Raw genomic sequence first — 15978 nt, forward strand, 5'->3', positions numbered from 1 at the left:
TGCTCACCGAACCTCTCCAATCCTATCACTGCTGCGTTTATGCCCCTGTACACATGCTTGATTCTCTTTTGGAGACATAGCAATCCATAGGTTTTAAGATACTTACTAGTCAGGTACATTCTTAGGCGTTTAATATGCGGTGTTGAGTCCATTTCGTTGAGCAAGGAGTAGCTCTTGTCTATTCCATATTTGGCTTAAGGAACTTTATCTGTGCTCATTTCAATCTCTGGTTTTATGCAGCACCCCAACTCACCTTTACCCTTAAGCAAGCATAAGTTGGTTTTCTAAATTTGAGACCCTGTTCTGTTCTGTAATTCAGTTCCTGTGTAGCCAAGTTTACATTCCGTGTATTACTGATATCTTATGATGTTTCTTTTTCTGTGTGACTTATTTCAGTTAGAATCATCATACCTGAATCCACTCATTGTGCTGCTAAGGGCCTGATGACATAGATTTCATTGCTGAGTGATATTGCTTTGTAAGTAAATACCACAACTTCTTTATCCATTTTTCACTTTCTGCGATGTTGAACTTGTACAGTAAACGAGGTTCTTGTAAACAGAGCCGTACCATACTTTGGGGTGGCTGTGTCTTTTTGATTTTAATTTCCCTAAGCTATAGGACCATATGTGGAAGTGCCCTAGGCTCTGTTGCTTTGTTTTTTAGATGTTTCAGGAAACACCATACACTTCTCCCGAGTGTCTGTTGGCAATTTACATCCCTCCCATCAGCATAACAAGGCTCCCAGTTCTCCATGGCCTGTCCTGCCTTTCTGGATTTTACACTTTTTTCAGATGGCCCTTTTGATCGGGGGGAAGTGAGACTTCATTGTAGTGCAGATTTCCTTTACAAGCTTGCTTGGTTGGCCAAAAAGTGCGTATGCGTTTTTTCCTGAATATATTCAGGAAAAAACGCATACGCACTTTTTGGCCAGGTGCATCATTGTGGACGCTCTGCCTCTTTTCCTATGCTTTCAATGCAATTCCAGTCTACCTCCTGAAATCGGTTTCCTGCAATTCTGCCCCGTTTTCAAGTCCTCTTGGCAGCCATACTTCAGTATATTTTTGGACGATAGCTGTCATTTATAACTCTGCAGGTTTGTGAATTACAGTGCCCCTGAGCTCCTTTCTTCAACTCGCTTTCTTGTGAGCTGGCCGCAACACCACAGGATGGCTTCAGGCCCTAATCTGGTTCCGGCACGGCACGCTGAGCCTTTGGTTAATTCCTCTTCCTGGTGGGAAATGAGAGTTAAATTTGCCCGTCCAGACACCTCCAGCTAGTGTCTCATTGGTTCTCCCTATTCCTGTTCGTCTTCCGCAGAAATGGCAAACTGGGCCAAACAGGAGGTTAAAGGCGCTGACTCTCCAAGTGGGGAGAGTGTTAGTAAAGCGTCCGGAATGTTGCACCCGAGTACCAGGGGAGGAAAACTGAGACATATTTGAACACGTCTCCCGTTCACACGGTTGATCCTACTCTGGGTTCCTCATGCATGTTTTAGCTGAAGGAAGAATACCTTAAACCTGGAGAGTTGAGACCCGTGGAATGGGTACCATGCAATATGACTTCAAAGGGTCTTCATTTGCTCACCGAACCTCTCCAATCCTATCACTGCTGCGTTTATGCCCCTGTACACATGCTTGATTCTCTTTTGGAGACATAGCAATCCATAGGTTTTAAGATACTTACTAGTCAGGTACATTCTTAGGCGTTTAATATGCGGTGTTGAGTCCATTTCGTTGAGCAAGGAGTAGCTCTTGTCTATTCCATATTTGGCTTAAGGAACTTTATCTGTGCTCATTTCAATCTCTGGTTTTATGCAGCACCCCAACTCACCTTTACCCTTAAGCAAGCATAAGTTGGTTTTCTAAATTTGAGACCCTGTTCTGTTCTGTAATTCAGTTCCTGTGTAGCCAAGTTTACATTCCGTGTATTACTGATATCTTATGATGTTTCTTTTTCTGTGTGACTTATTTCAGTTAGAATCATCATACCTGAATCCACTCATTGTGCTGCTAAGGGCCTGATGACATAGATTTCATTGCTGAGTGATATTGCTTTGTAAGTAAATACCACAACTTCTTTATCCATTTTTCACTTTCTGCGATGTTGAACTTGTACAGTAAACGAGGTTCTTGTAAACAGAGCCGTACCATACTTTGGGGTGGCTGTGTCTTTTTGATTTTAATTTCCCTAAGCTATAGGACCATATGTGGAAGTGCCCTAGGCTCTGTTGCTTTGTTTTTTAGATGTTTCAGGAAACACCATACACTTCTCCCGAGTGTCTGTTGGCAATTTACATCCCTCCCATCAGCATAACAAGGCTCCCAGTTCTCCATGGCCTGTCCTGCCTTTCTGGATTTTACACTTTTTTCAGATGGCCCTTTTGATCGGGGGGAAGTGAGACTTCATTGTAGTGCAGATTTCCTTTACAAGCTTGCTTGGTTGGCCAAAAAGTGCGTATGCGTTTTTTCCTGAATATATTCAGGAAAAAACGCATACGCACTTTTTGGCCAGGTGCATCATTGTGGACGCTCTGCCTCTTTTCCTATGCTTTCAATGCAATTCCAGTCTACCTCCTGAAATCGGTTTCCTGCAATTCTGCCCCGTTTTAAAGTCCTCTTGGCAGCCATACTTCAGTATATTTTTGGACGATAGCTGTCATTTATAACTCTGCAGGTTTGTGAATTACAGTGCCCCTGAGCTCCTTTCTTCAACTCGCTTTCTTGTGAGCTGGCCGCAACACCACAGGATGGCTTCAGGCCCTAATCTGGTTCCGGCACGGCACGCTGAGCCTTTGGTTAATTCCTCTTCCTGGTGGGAAATGAGAGTTAAATTTGCCCGTCCAGACACCTCCAGCTAGTGTCTCATTGGTTCTCCCTATTCCTGTTCGTCTTCCGCAGAAATGGCAAACTGGGCCAAACAGGAGGTTAAAGGCGCTGACTCTCCAAATGGGGAGAGTGTTAGTAAAGCGTCCGGAATGTTGCACCCGAGTACCAGGGGAGGAAAACTGAGACATATTTGAACACGTCTCCCGTTCACACGGTTGATCCTACTCTGGGTTCCTCATGCATGTTTTAGCTGAAGGAAGAATACCTTAAACCTGGAGAGTTGAGACCCGTGGAATGGGTACCATGCAATATGACTTCAAAGGGTCTTCATTTGCTCACCGAACCTCTCCAATCCTATCACTGCTGCGTTTATGCCCCTGTACACACGCTTGATTCTCTTTTGGAGACATAGCAATCCATAGGTTTTAAGATACTTACTAGTCAGGTACATTCTTAGGCGTTTAATATGGGGTGTTGAGTCCATTACGTTGAGCAAGGAGTAGCTCTTGTCTATTCCATATTTGGCTTAAGGAACTTTATCTGTGCTCATTTCAATCTCTGGATTTATGTAGCACCCCAACTCACCTTTCCCCTTAAGCAAGCATAAGTTGGTTTTCTAAATTTGAGACCCTGTTCTGTTTTGTAATTCAGTTCCTGTGTAACCGAGTTTACATTCGGTGTATTAGTGATATCTTATGATGTTTATTTTTCTGTGTGACTTATTTCAGTTAGAATCATCATACCTGAATCCACTCATTATGAAGCTACGGGCCTGATTACATAGATTTCATTGCTGAGTGATATTGCATTGTACGTATGTACCACAACTTCTTTATCCATTTTTCACTTTCTGCGATATTGAACTTGTACCGTAAATGAGATTCTTGTAAACAGAGCTGTCCCAAACATTGGGGTGGCTGTGTCTTTTCGATTTTAATTTCCCTAAGCTATAGGACCATAAGTGGAAGTGCCCTAGGCTCTGTTGCTTTGTTTTTTAGATGTTTCAGGAAACACCATACACTTCTCCCAAGTGTCTGTTGGCAATTTACATCCCGCCCATCAGCATAACAAGGCTCCCAGTTCTCCCTGGCCTGTCCTGCCTTTCTGGATTTTACACTTTTTTCTGATGGCCCTTTTGACCGGGGGGAAGTGAGACTTCATTGTAGTGCAGATTTCCTTTGCAAGCTTGCTTGGTTGGCGAAAAAGGGCGTATGCGTTTTTTCCTGAATATATTCAGGAAAAAACGCATACGCACTTTTTGGCCAAGTGCATCATTGTGGACGTTCTGCCTCTTTTCCTATGCTTTAAATGCAATTCCAGTCTACCTCCTGAAATCGGTTTCCTGCAATTCTGCCCCGCTTTCAAGTCCTCTTGGCAGCCTTACTTCAGTATATTTTTGGACGATAGCTTTCATTTATAACTCTGCAGGTTTGTGAATTACAGTGCCCCTGAGCTCCTTCCTTTAACTCGCTTTTTTGTGAGCTGGCCGCAACACCGCAGGATTGCTTCAGGCCCTAATCTGGTTCCGGCACGGCACTCTGAGCCTTTGGTTAATTCCTCTTCCTGGTGGGAAATGAGAGTTAAATTTGCCCGTCCAGACACCTCCAGCTAGTCTCTCATTGGTTCTCCCTATTCCTGTTCATCTTCCGCAGAAATTGCAAACTGGGCCCAACAGGAGGTTAAAGGGACTGACTCTCCAAGTCGGGAGAGTGTTAGTAATGCGTCTGGAATGTTGCACCCGAGTACCAGGGTACGAAAACTGAGACATATTTGAACACGTCTCCCGATCACATGGTTGATCATACTCTGGGTTCCACATGCATGTTTTAGCTGAAGGAAGAATACCTTAAACCTGGGTAGTTGAAACCCTTGGAATGGGTACCATGCAATATGACTTCAAAGGGTCTTCATTTGCTCACCGAACCTCTCCAATCCTATCACTGCTGCGTTTATGCCCCTGTACACATGCTTGATTCTCTTCCGGAGACATAGCAATCCATAGGTTTTAAGATATTACTAGTCAGGTACATTCTTAGGCGTTTAATATGCGGTGTTGAGTCCATTTTGTTGAGCAAGTAGTAGCTCTTGTCTATTCCATATTTGGCTTAAGGAACTTTATCTGTGCTCATTTCAATCTCTGGTTTTATGCAGCACCCCAACTCACCTTTCCCCTTAAGCAAGCATAAGTTGGTTTTCTAAATTTGAGACCCTGTTCTGTTCTGTAATTCAGTTCCTGTGTAGCCAAGTTTGCATTCCGTTTATTAGTGATATCTTATGATGTTTCTTTTCTGTGTGACTTATTTCAGTTAGAATCATCATACCTGAATCCACTCATTATGCTGCTACGGGCCTGATGACATAGATTTCATTGCTGAGTGATACTGCATTGTACGTAAGTACCACAAGTTCTTTATCCATTTTTCACTTTCTGTGATATTGAACTTGTACGGTAAACGAGGTTCTTGTAAACAGAGGCGTCCCAAACTTTGGGGTGGCTGTGTCTTTTTGATTTTAATTTCCCTAAGCTATAGGACCATAAGTGGAAGTGCCCTAGGCTCTGTTGCTTTGTTTCTTAGATGTTTCAGGAAACACCATACACTCCTCCGGAGTGTCTGTTGGCAATTTACATCCCGCCCATCAGCATAACAAGGCTCCCAGTTCTCCATGGCCTGTCCTGCCTTTCTGGATTTTACACTTTTTTCAGATGGCCCTTTTGACTGGGGGGAAGTGAGACTTCATTGTAGTGCAGATTTCCTTTGCAAGCTTGCTTGGTTGGCCAAAAAGGGCGTATGCGTTTTTTCCTGAATATATTCAGGAAAAAACGCATACGCCCTTTTTGGCCAAGTGCATCATTGTGGACGTTCTGCCTCTTTTCCTATGCTTTCAATGCAATTCCAGTCTACCTCCTGAAATCGGTTTCCTGCAATTCTGCCCCGCTTTCAAGTCCTCTTGGCAGCCTTACTTCAGTATATTTTTGGACGATAGCTGTCATTTATAACTCTGCAGGTTTGTGAATTACAGTGCCCCTGAGCTCCTTTCTTCAACTTGCTTTCTTGTGAGCTGGCCACAACACCGCAGGATGGCTTCAGGCCCTAATCTGGTTCCAGCACGGCACGCTGAGCCTTTGGTTAATTCCTCTTCCTGGTGGGAAATGAGAGTTAAATTTCCCCGTCCAGACACCTCCAGCTAGTCTCTCATTGGTTCTCCCTATTCCTGTTCATCTTCCGCAGAAATTGCAAACTGGGCCAAACAGGAGGTTAAAGGGACTGACTCTCCAAGTCGGGAGAGTGTTAGTAAAGCGTCTGGAATGTTGCACCCGAGTACCAGGGTATGAAAACTGAGACATATTTGAACACGTCTCCCGTTCACATGGTTGATCATACTCTGTGTTCCCCATGCATGTTTTAGCTGAAGGAAGAATACCTTAAACCTGGGTAGTTGAAACCCGTGGAATGGGTACCATGCAATATGACTTCAAAGGGTCTTCATTTGCTCACCGAACCTCTCCAATCCTATCACTGCTGCGTTTATGCCCCTGTACACACGCTTGATTCTCTTTTGGAGACATAGCAATCCATAGGTTTTAAGATACTTACTAGTCAGGTACATTCTTAGGCGTTTAATATGGGGTGTTGAGTCCATTTCGTTGAGCAAGGAGTAGCTCTTGTCTATTCCATATTTGGCTTAAGGAACTTTATCTGTGCTCATTTCAATCTCTGGTTTTATGCAGCACCCCAACTCACCTTTCCCCTTAAGCAAGCATATGTTGCTTTTCTAAATTTGAGACCCTGTTCTGTTTTGGAATTCAGTTCCTGTGTAGCAAAGTTTACATTCCGTGTATTAGTGATATCTTATGATGTTTCTTTTTCTGTGTGACTTATTTCAGTTAGAATCATCGTACCTGAATCCACTCATTATGCTGCTACGGGCCTGATGACATAGATTTCATTGCTGAGTGATACTGCATTGTACGTAAGTACCACAAGTTCTTTATCCATTTTTCAGTTTCTGTGATATTGAACTTGAACGGTAAATGAGGTTCTTGTAAACAGAGGCGTCCCAAACTTTGGGGTGGCTGTGTCTTTTTGATTTTAATTTCCCTAAGCTATAGGACCATAAGTGGAAGTGCCCTAGGCTCTGTTGCTTTGTTTCTTAGATGTTTCAGGAAACACCATACACTTCTCCCGAGTGTCTGTTGGCAATTTACATCCCGCCCATCAGCATAACAAGGCTCCCAGTTCTCCATGGCCTGTTCTGCCTTTCTGGATTTTACACTTTTTTCAGATGGCCCTTTTGACCGGGGGGAAGTGAGACTTCATTGTAGTGCAGATTTCCTTTGCAAGCTTGCTTGGTTGGCCAAAAAGGGCGTATGCGTTTTTTCCTGAATATATTCAGGAAAAAACGCATACGCCCTTTTTGGCCAAGTGCATCATTGTGGACGTTCTGCCTCTTTTCCTATGCTTTCAATGCAATTCCAGTCTACCTCCTGAAATCGGTTTCCTGCAATTCTGCCCCGCTTTCAAGTCCTCTTGGCAGCCTTACTTCAGTATATTTTTGGACGATAGCTGTCATTTATAACTCTGCAGGTTTGTGAATTACAGTGCCCCTGAGCTCCTTTCTTCAACTTGCTTTCTTGTGAGCTGGCCACAACACCGCAGGATGGCTTCAGGCCCTAATCTGGTTCCAGCACGGCACGCTGAGCCATTGGTTAATTCCTCTTCCTGGTGGGAAATGAGAGTTAAATTTCCCCGTCCAGACACCTCCAGCTAGTCTCTCATTGGTTCTCCCTATTCCTGTTCATCTTCCGCAGAAATTGCAAACTGGGCCAAACAGGAGGTTAAAGGGACTGACTCTCCAAGTCGGGAGAGTGTTAGTAAAGCGTCTGGAATGTTGCACCCGAGTACCAGGGTATGAAAACTGAGACATATTTGAACACGTCTCCCGTTCACATGGTTGATCATACTCTGTGTTCCCCATGCATGTTTTAGCTGAAGGAAGAATACCTTAAACCTGGGTAGTTGAAACCCGTGGAATGGGTACCATGCAATATGACTTCAAAGGGTCTTCATTTGCTCACCGAACCTCTCCAATCCTATCACTGCTGCGTTTATGCCCCTGTACACACGCTTGATTCTCTTTTGGAGACATAGCAATCCATAGGTTTTAAGATACTTACTAGTCAGGTACATTCTTAGGCGTTTAATATGGGGTGTTGAGTCCATTTCGTTGAGCAAGGAGTAGCTCTTGTCTATTCCATATTTGGCTTAAGGAACTTTATCTGTGCTCATTTCAATCTCTGGTTTTATGCAGCACCCCAACTCACCTTTCCCCTTAAGCAAGCATATGTTGCTTTTCTAAATTTGAGACCCTGTTCTGTTTTGGAATTCAGTTCCTGTGTAGCCAAGTTTACATTCCGTGTATTAGTGATATCTTATGATGTTTCTTTTTCTGTGTGACTTATTTCAGTTAGAATCATCGTACCTGAATCCACTCATTATGCTGCTACGGGCCTGATGACATAGATTTCATTGCTGAGTGATACTGCATTGTACGTAAGTACCACAAGTTCTTTATCCATTTTTCAGTTTCTGTGATATTGAACTTGAACGGTAAACGAGGTTCTTGTAAACAGAGGCGTCCCAAACTTTGGGGTGGCTGTGTCTTTTTGATTTTAATTTCCCTAAGCTATAGGACCATAAGTGGAAGTGCCCTAGGCTCTGTTGCTTTGTTTCTTAGATGTTTCAGGAAACACCATACACTTCTCCCGAGTGTCTGTTGGCAATTTACATCCCGCCCATCAGCATAACAAGGCTCCCAGTTCTCCATGGCCTGTCCTGCCTTTCTGGATTTTACACTTTTTTCAGATGGCCCTTTTGACCGGGGGGAAGTGAGACTTCATTGTAGTGCAGATTTCCTTTGCAAGCTTGCTTGGTTGGCCAAAAAGGGCGTATGCGTTTTTTCCTGAATATATTCAGGAAAAAACGCATACGCCCTTTTTGGCCAAGTGCATCATTGTGGACGTTCTGCCTCTTTTCCTATGCTTTCAATGCAATTCCAGTCTACCTCCTGAAATCGGTTTCCTGCAATTCTGCCCCGCTTTCAAGTCCTCTTGGCAGCCTTACTTCAGTATATTTTTGGACGATAGCTGTCATTTATAACTCTGCAGGTTTGTGCATTACAGTGCCCATGAGCTACTTTCTTCAACTGGCTTTCTTGTGAGCTGGCCGCAACACCGCAGGATGGCTTCAGGCCCTAATCTGGTTCTGGCACGGCACGCTGAGCCTTTGGTTATTTCCTCTTCCTGGTGGGAAATGAGAATTAAATTTGCCCGTCCAGACACCTCCAGCTAGTCTCTCATTGGTTCTCCCTATTCCTGTTCATCTTCCGCAGAAATTGCAAACTGGGCCAAACAGGAGGTTAAAGGCGCTGACTCTCCAAGTGGGGAGAGTGTTAGTAAAGCTTCTGGAATGTTGCACCCGAGTACCAGGGGAGGAAACCTGAGACATATTTGAACACATCTCCCGTTCACACGGTTGATCATACTCTGGGTTCCACATGCATGATTTAGCTGAAGGAAGAATACCTTAAACCTGGAGAGTTGAGACCCGTGGAATGGGTACCATGCAATATGACTTCAAAGGGTCTTCATTTGCTCACCGAACCTCTCCAATCCTATCACTGTTGCGTTTATGCCCCTGTACGCATGCTTGATTCTCTATTGGAGACATAGCAATCCATAGGTTTTAAGATACTTACTAGTCAGGTACATTCTTAGGCGTTTAATATGCGGTGTTGAGTCCATTTCGTTGAGCAAGGAGTAGCTCTTGTCTATTCCATATTTGGCTTAAGGAACTTTATCTGTGCTCATTTCAATCTCTGGTTTTATGCAGCACCCCAACTCACCTTTCCCCTTAAGCAAGCATAAGTTGGTTTTCTAAATTTGAGACCCTGTTCTGTTTTGGAATTCAGTTCCTGTGTAGCCAAGTTTACATTCCGTGTACTAGTGATATCTTATGATGTTTCTTTTTCTGTGTGACTTATTTCAGTTAGAATCATCGTACCTGAATCCACTCATTATGCTGCTACGGGCCTGATGACATAGATTTCATTGCTGAGTGATACTGCATTGTACGTAAGTACCACAAGTTCTTTATCCATTTTTCACTTTCTGTGATGTTGAACTTGTACGGTAAACGAGGTTCTTGTAAACAGAGGCGTCCCAAACTTTGGGGTGGCTGTGTCTTTTTGATTTTAATTTCCCTAAGCTATAGGACCATAAGTGGAAGTGCCCTAGGCTCTGTTGCTGTGTTTTTTAGATGTTTCAGGAAACACCATACACTTCTCCCGAGTGTCTGTTGGCAATTTACATCCCGCCCATCAGCATAACAAGGCTCCCAGTTCTCCATGGCCTGTCCTGCCTTTCTGGATTTTACACTTTTTTCAGATGGCCCTTTTGACCGGGGGGAAGTGAGACTTCATTGTAGTGCAGATTTCCTTTGCAAGCTTGCTTGGTTGGCCAAAAAGGGCGTATGCGTTTTTTCCTGAATATATTCAGGAAAAAACGCATACGCCCTTTTTGGCCAAGTGCATCATTGTGGACGTTCTGCCTCTTTTCCTATGCTTTCAATGCAATTCCAGTCTACCTCCTGAAATCGGTTTCCTGCAATTCTGCCCCGCTTTCAAGTCCTCTTGGCAGCCTTACTTCAGTATATTTTTGGACGAGAGCTGTCATTTATAACTCTGCAGGTTTGTGAATTACAGTGCCCCTGAGCTCCTTTCTTCAACTCGCTTTCTTGTGAGCTGGCCGTAACACCGCAGGATGGCTTCAGGCCCTAATCTGGTTCCGGCACGGCACGCTGAGCCTTTGGTTAATTCCTCTTCCTGGTGGGAAATGAGAGTTAAATTTGCCCGTCCAGACACCTCTAGCTAGTCTCTCATTGGTTCTCGCTATTCCTGTTCATCTTGCGCAGAAATTGCCAACTGGGCCAAACAGGAGGTTAAGGGCACTGACTCTCCAAGTCGGGAGAGTGTTAGTAAAGCGTCTGGAATGTTGCACCCGAGTAACAGGGTACGAAAACTGAGACATATTTGAACACGTCTCCCGATCACATGGTTGATCATACTCTAGGTTCCACATGCATGTTTTAGCTGAAGGAAGAATACCTTAAACCTGGGTAGTTGAAACCCGTGGAATGGGTACTATGCAATATGACTTCAAAGGGTCTTCATTTGCTCACCGAACCTCTCCAATCCTATCACTGCTGCGTTTATGCCCCTATACACACGCTTGATTCTCTTTCAGAGACATAGCAATCCATAGGTTTTAAGATACTTACTAGTCAGGTACATTCTTAGGCATTTAATATGCGGTGTTGAGTCCATTTCGTTGAGCAAGGACTAGCTCTTGTCTATTCCATATTTGGCTTAAGGAACTTTATCTGTGCTCATTTCAATCTCTGGTTTTATGCAGTACCCCAACTCACCTTTCCCCTTAAGCAAGCATAAGTTCGTTTTCTAAATTTGAGACCCTGTTCTGTTCTGTAATTCAGTTCCTGTGTAGCCAAGTTTACATTCCGTGTATTACTGATATCTTATGATGTTTCTTTTTCTGTGTGACTTATTTCAGTTAGAATCATCATACCTGAATCCACTCATTGTGCTGCTAAGTGCCTGATGACATAGATTTCATTGCTGAGTGATATTGCTTTGTAAGTAAATACCACAACTTCTTTATCCATTTTTCACTTTCTGCGATGTTGAACTTGTACGGTAAACGCGGTTCTTGTAAACAGAGCCGTTCCAAACATTGGGGTGGCTGTGTCTTTTTGATTTTAATTTCCCTAAGCTATAGGACCATAAGTGGAAGTGCCCTAGGCTCTGTTGCTTTGTTTTTTAGATGTTTCAGGAAACACCATACATTTCTCCCGAGTGTCTGTTTGCAATTTACATCCCGCCCATCAGCATAACAAGGCTCCCAGTTCTCCATGGCCTGTCCTGCCTTTCTGGAGTTTACACTTTTTTCAGATGGCCCTTTTGACCGGGGGGAAGTGAGACTTCATTGTAGTGCAGATTTCCTTTGCAAGCTTGCTTGGTTGGCCAAAAAGGGCGTATGCGTTTTTGCCTGAATATATTCAGGAAAAAACGCATACACCCTTTTTGGCCAAGTGCATCATTGTGGACGTTCTGCCTCTTTTCCTATGCTTTCAATGCAATTCCACTCTACCTCCTGAAATCGGTTTCCTGCAATTCTGCCCCGCTTTCAAGTCCTCTTGGCAGCCTCACTTCAGTATATTTTTGGACGATAGCTGTCATTTATAACTCTGCAGGTTTGTGAATTACAGTGCCCCTGAGCTCCTTTCTTCAACTCGCTTTCTTGTGAGCTGGCCACAACACCGCAGGATGGCTTCAGGCCCTAATCTGGTTCCGGCACGGCACGCTGAGCCTTTGGTTATTTCCTCTTCCTGGTGGGAAATGAGAGTTAAATTTGCCCGTCCAGACACCTCCAGCTAGTCTCTCATTGGTTCTCCCTATTCCTGTTCATCTTCCGCAGAAATTGCAAACTGGGCCAAACAGGAGGTTAAAGGCACTGGCTCTCCAAGTGGGGAGAGTGTTAGTAAAGCGTCTGGAATGTTGCACCTGAGTACCAGGGGAAGAAAACTGAGACATAGTTGAACACGTCTCCCGTTCACACGGTTGATCATACTCTGGGTTCCACATGCATGTTTTAGCTGAAGGAAGAATACCTTAAACCTGGAGAGTTGAGACCCGTGGAATGGGTACCATGCAATATGACTTCAAAGGGTCTTCATTTGCTCACCGAACCTCTCCAATCCTATCACTGCTGCGTTTATGCCCCTGTACACAAGCTTGATTCTCTTTTGGAGACGTAGCAATCCATAGGTTTTAAGATACTTACTAGTCAGGTACATTCTTAGGCGTTTAATATGGGGTGTTGAGTCCATTTCGTTGAGCAAGGAGTAGCTCTTGTCTATTCCATATTTGGCTTAAGGAACTTTATCTGTGCTCATTTCAATCTCTGGTTTTATGCAGCACCCCAACTCACCTTTCCCCTTAAGCAAGCATAAGTTGGTTTTCTAAATTTGAGACCCTGTTCTGTTTTGGAATTCAGTTCCTGTGTAGCCAAGTTTACATTGCATGTATTAGTGATATCTTATGATGTTTCTTTTTCTGTGTGACTTATTTCAGTTAGAATCATCGTACCTGAATCCACTCATTATGCTGCTATGGGCCTGATGACATAGATTTCATTGCTGAGTGATACTGCATTGTACGTAAGTACCACAAGTTCTTTATCCATTTTTCAATTTCTGTGATACTGAACTTGTACGGTAAACGAGGTTCTTGTAAACAGAGGCGTCCCAAACTTTGGGGTGCTGTGTCTTTTTGATTTTAATTTCCCTAAGCTATAGGACCATAAGTGGAAGTGCCCTAGGCTGTGTTGCTTTGTTTTTCAGATGTTTCAGGAAACACCATACACTTCTCCCTAGTGTCTGTTGGCAATTTACATCCCGCCCATCAGCATAACAAGGCTTCCAGTTCTCCATGGCCTGTCCTGCCTTTCTGGATTTTACACTTTTTTCAGATGGCCCTTTTGACCGGGGGGAAGTGAGACTTCATTGTAGTGCAGATTTCCTTTGCAAGCTTGCTTGGTTGGCCAAAAAGGGCGTATGCGATTTTTCCTGAATATATTCAGGAAAAAACGCATACGCCCTTTTTGGCCAAGTGCATCATTGTGGACGTTCTGCCTCTTTTCCTATGCTTTCAATGCAATTCCACTCTACCTCCTGAAATCGGTTTCCTGCAATTCTGCCCCGCTTTCAAGTCCTCTTGGCAGCCTTACTTCAGTATATTTTTGGACGATAGCTGTCATTTATAACTCTGCAGGTTTGTGAATTACAGTGCCCCTGAGCTCCTTTCTTCAACTCGCTTTCTTGTGAGCTGGCCGCAACACCGCAGGATGGCTTCAGGCCCTAATCGGGTTCCGGCACGGCACGCTGAGCCTTTGGTTAATTCCTCTTCCTGGTGGGAAATGAGAGTTAAATTTGCCCGTTCAGACACGTCCAGCTAGTCTCTCATTGGTTCTCCCTATTCCTGTTCATCTTCCACAGTAATTGCAAACTGGGCCAAACAGGATGTTAAAGGCACTGACTCTCCAAGTGGGGAGAGTGTTAGTAAAGCGTCTGGAATGTTGCACCCGAGTACCAAGGTACGAAAACTGAGACATATTTGAACACGTCTCCCAATCACATGGTTGATCATACTCTAGGTTCCACATGCATGTTTTAGCTGAAGGAAGAATACCTTAAACCTGGGTAGTTGAAACCCGTGGAATGGGTACCATAAAATATGACTTCAAAGGGTCTTCATTTGCTCACCGAACCTCTCCAATCCTATCACTGCTGCGTTTATGCCCCTGTACACATGCTTGATTCTCTTTCGGAGACATAGCAATCCATAGGTTTTAAGATACTTACTAGTCAGGTACATTCTTAGGCGTTTAATATGTGGTGTTGAGTCCATTTCATTGAGCAAGGAGTAGCTCTTGTCTATTCCATATTTGGCTTAAGGAACTTTATCTGTGCTCATTTCAATCTCCGGTTTTATGCAGCACCCCAACTCACCTTTCCCCTTAAGCAAGCATAAGTTGGTTTTCTAAATTTGAGACCCTGTTCTGTTCTGTAATTCAGTTCCTGTGTAGCCAAGTTTACATTCCGTGTATTACTGATATCTTATGATGTTTCTTTTTCTGTGTGACTTATTTCAGTTAGAATCATCATACCTGAATCCACTCATTGTGCTGCTAAGGGCCTGATGACATAGATTTCATTGCTGAGTGATATTGCTTTGTAAGTAAATACCACAACTTCTTTATCCATTTTTCACTTTCTGCGATGTTGAACTTGTACTGTAAACGAGGTTCTTGTAAACAGAGCCGTTCCAAACTTTGGGGTGGCTGTGTCTTTTTGATTTTAATTTTCCTAAGCTATAGGACCATAAGTGGAAGTGCCCTAGGCTCTGTTGCTGTGTTTTTTAGATGTTTCAGGAAACACCATACACTTCTCCCGAGTGTCTGTTGGCAATTTACATCCCGCCCATCAGCATAACAAGGCTCCCAGTTCTCCATGGCCTGTCCTGCCTTTCTGGATTTTACACTTTTTTCAGATGGCCCTTTTGACCGGGGGGAAGTGAGACTTCATTGTAGTGCAGATTTCCTTTGCAAGCTTGCTTGGTTGGCCAAAAGGGGCGTATGCGTTTTTTCCTGAATATATTCAGGAAAAAACGCATACGCCCTTTTTGGCCAAGTGCATCATTGTGGACGTTCCGCCTCTTTTCCTATGCTTTCAATGCAATTCCAGTCTACCTCCTGAAATCGGTTTCCTGCAATTCTGCCCCGCTTTCAAGTCCTCTTGGCAGCCTTACTTCAGTATATTTTTGGACGATAGCTGTCATTTATAACTCTGCAGGTTTGTGAATTACAGTGCCCCTGAGCTCCTTTCTTCAACTCGCTTTCTTGTGAGCTGGCCGCAACACCGCAGGATGGCTTCAGGCCCTAATCTGGTTCCGGCACGGCACGCTGAGCCTTTGGTTATTTCCTCTTCCTGGTGGGAAATGAGAGTTAAATTTGCCCGTTCAGACACCTCCAGCTAGTCTCTCATTGGTTCTCCCTATTCCTGTTCATCTTCCGCAGAAATTGCAAACTGGGCCAAACAGGAGGTTAAAGGCGCTGACTCTCCAAGTGGGGAGAGTGTTAGTAAAGCATCTGGAATGTTGCACCCGAGTACCAGGGTACGAAAACTGAGACATATTTGAACACGTCTCCCGATCACATGGTTGATCATACTCTAGGTTCCACATGCATGTTTTAGCTGAAGGAAGAATACCTTAAACCTGGGTAGTTGAAACCCGTGGAATGGGTACCATGCAATATGACTTCAAAGGGTCTTCATTTGCTCACCGAACCTCTCCAATCCTATCACTGCTGCGTTTATGCCCCTGTACCCATGCTTGATTCTCTTTCGGAGACATAGCAATCCATAGGTTTTAAGATACTTACTAGTCAGGTACATTCTTAGGCGTTTAATATGGGGTGTTGAGTCCATTTCGTTGAGCAAGGAGTAGCTCTTGTCTA

The sequence above is a fragment of the Pseudorca crassidens genome, chromosome 6 (genome assembly GCF_039906515.1).
Source record: "Pseudorca crassidens isolate mPseCra1 chromosome 6, mPseCra1.hap1, whole genome shotgun sequence".
Classification (NCBI taxonomy): domain Eukaryota; kingdom Metazoa; phylum Chordata; class Mammalia; order Artiodactyla; family Delphinidae; genus Pseudorca; species Pseudorca crassidens.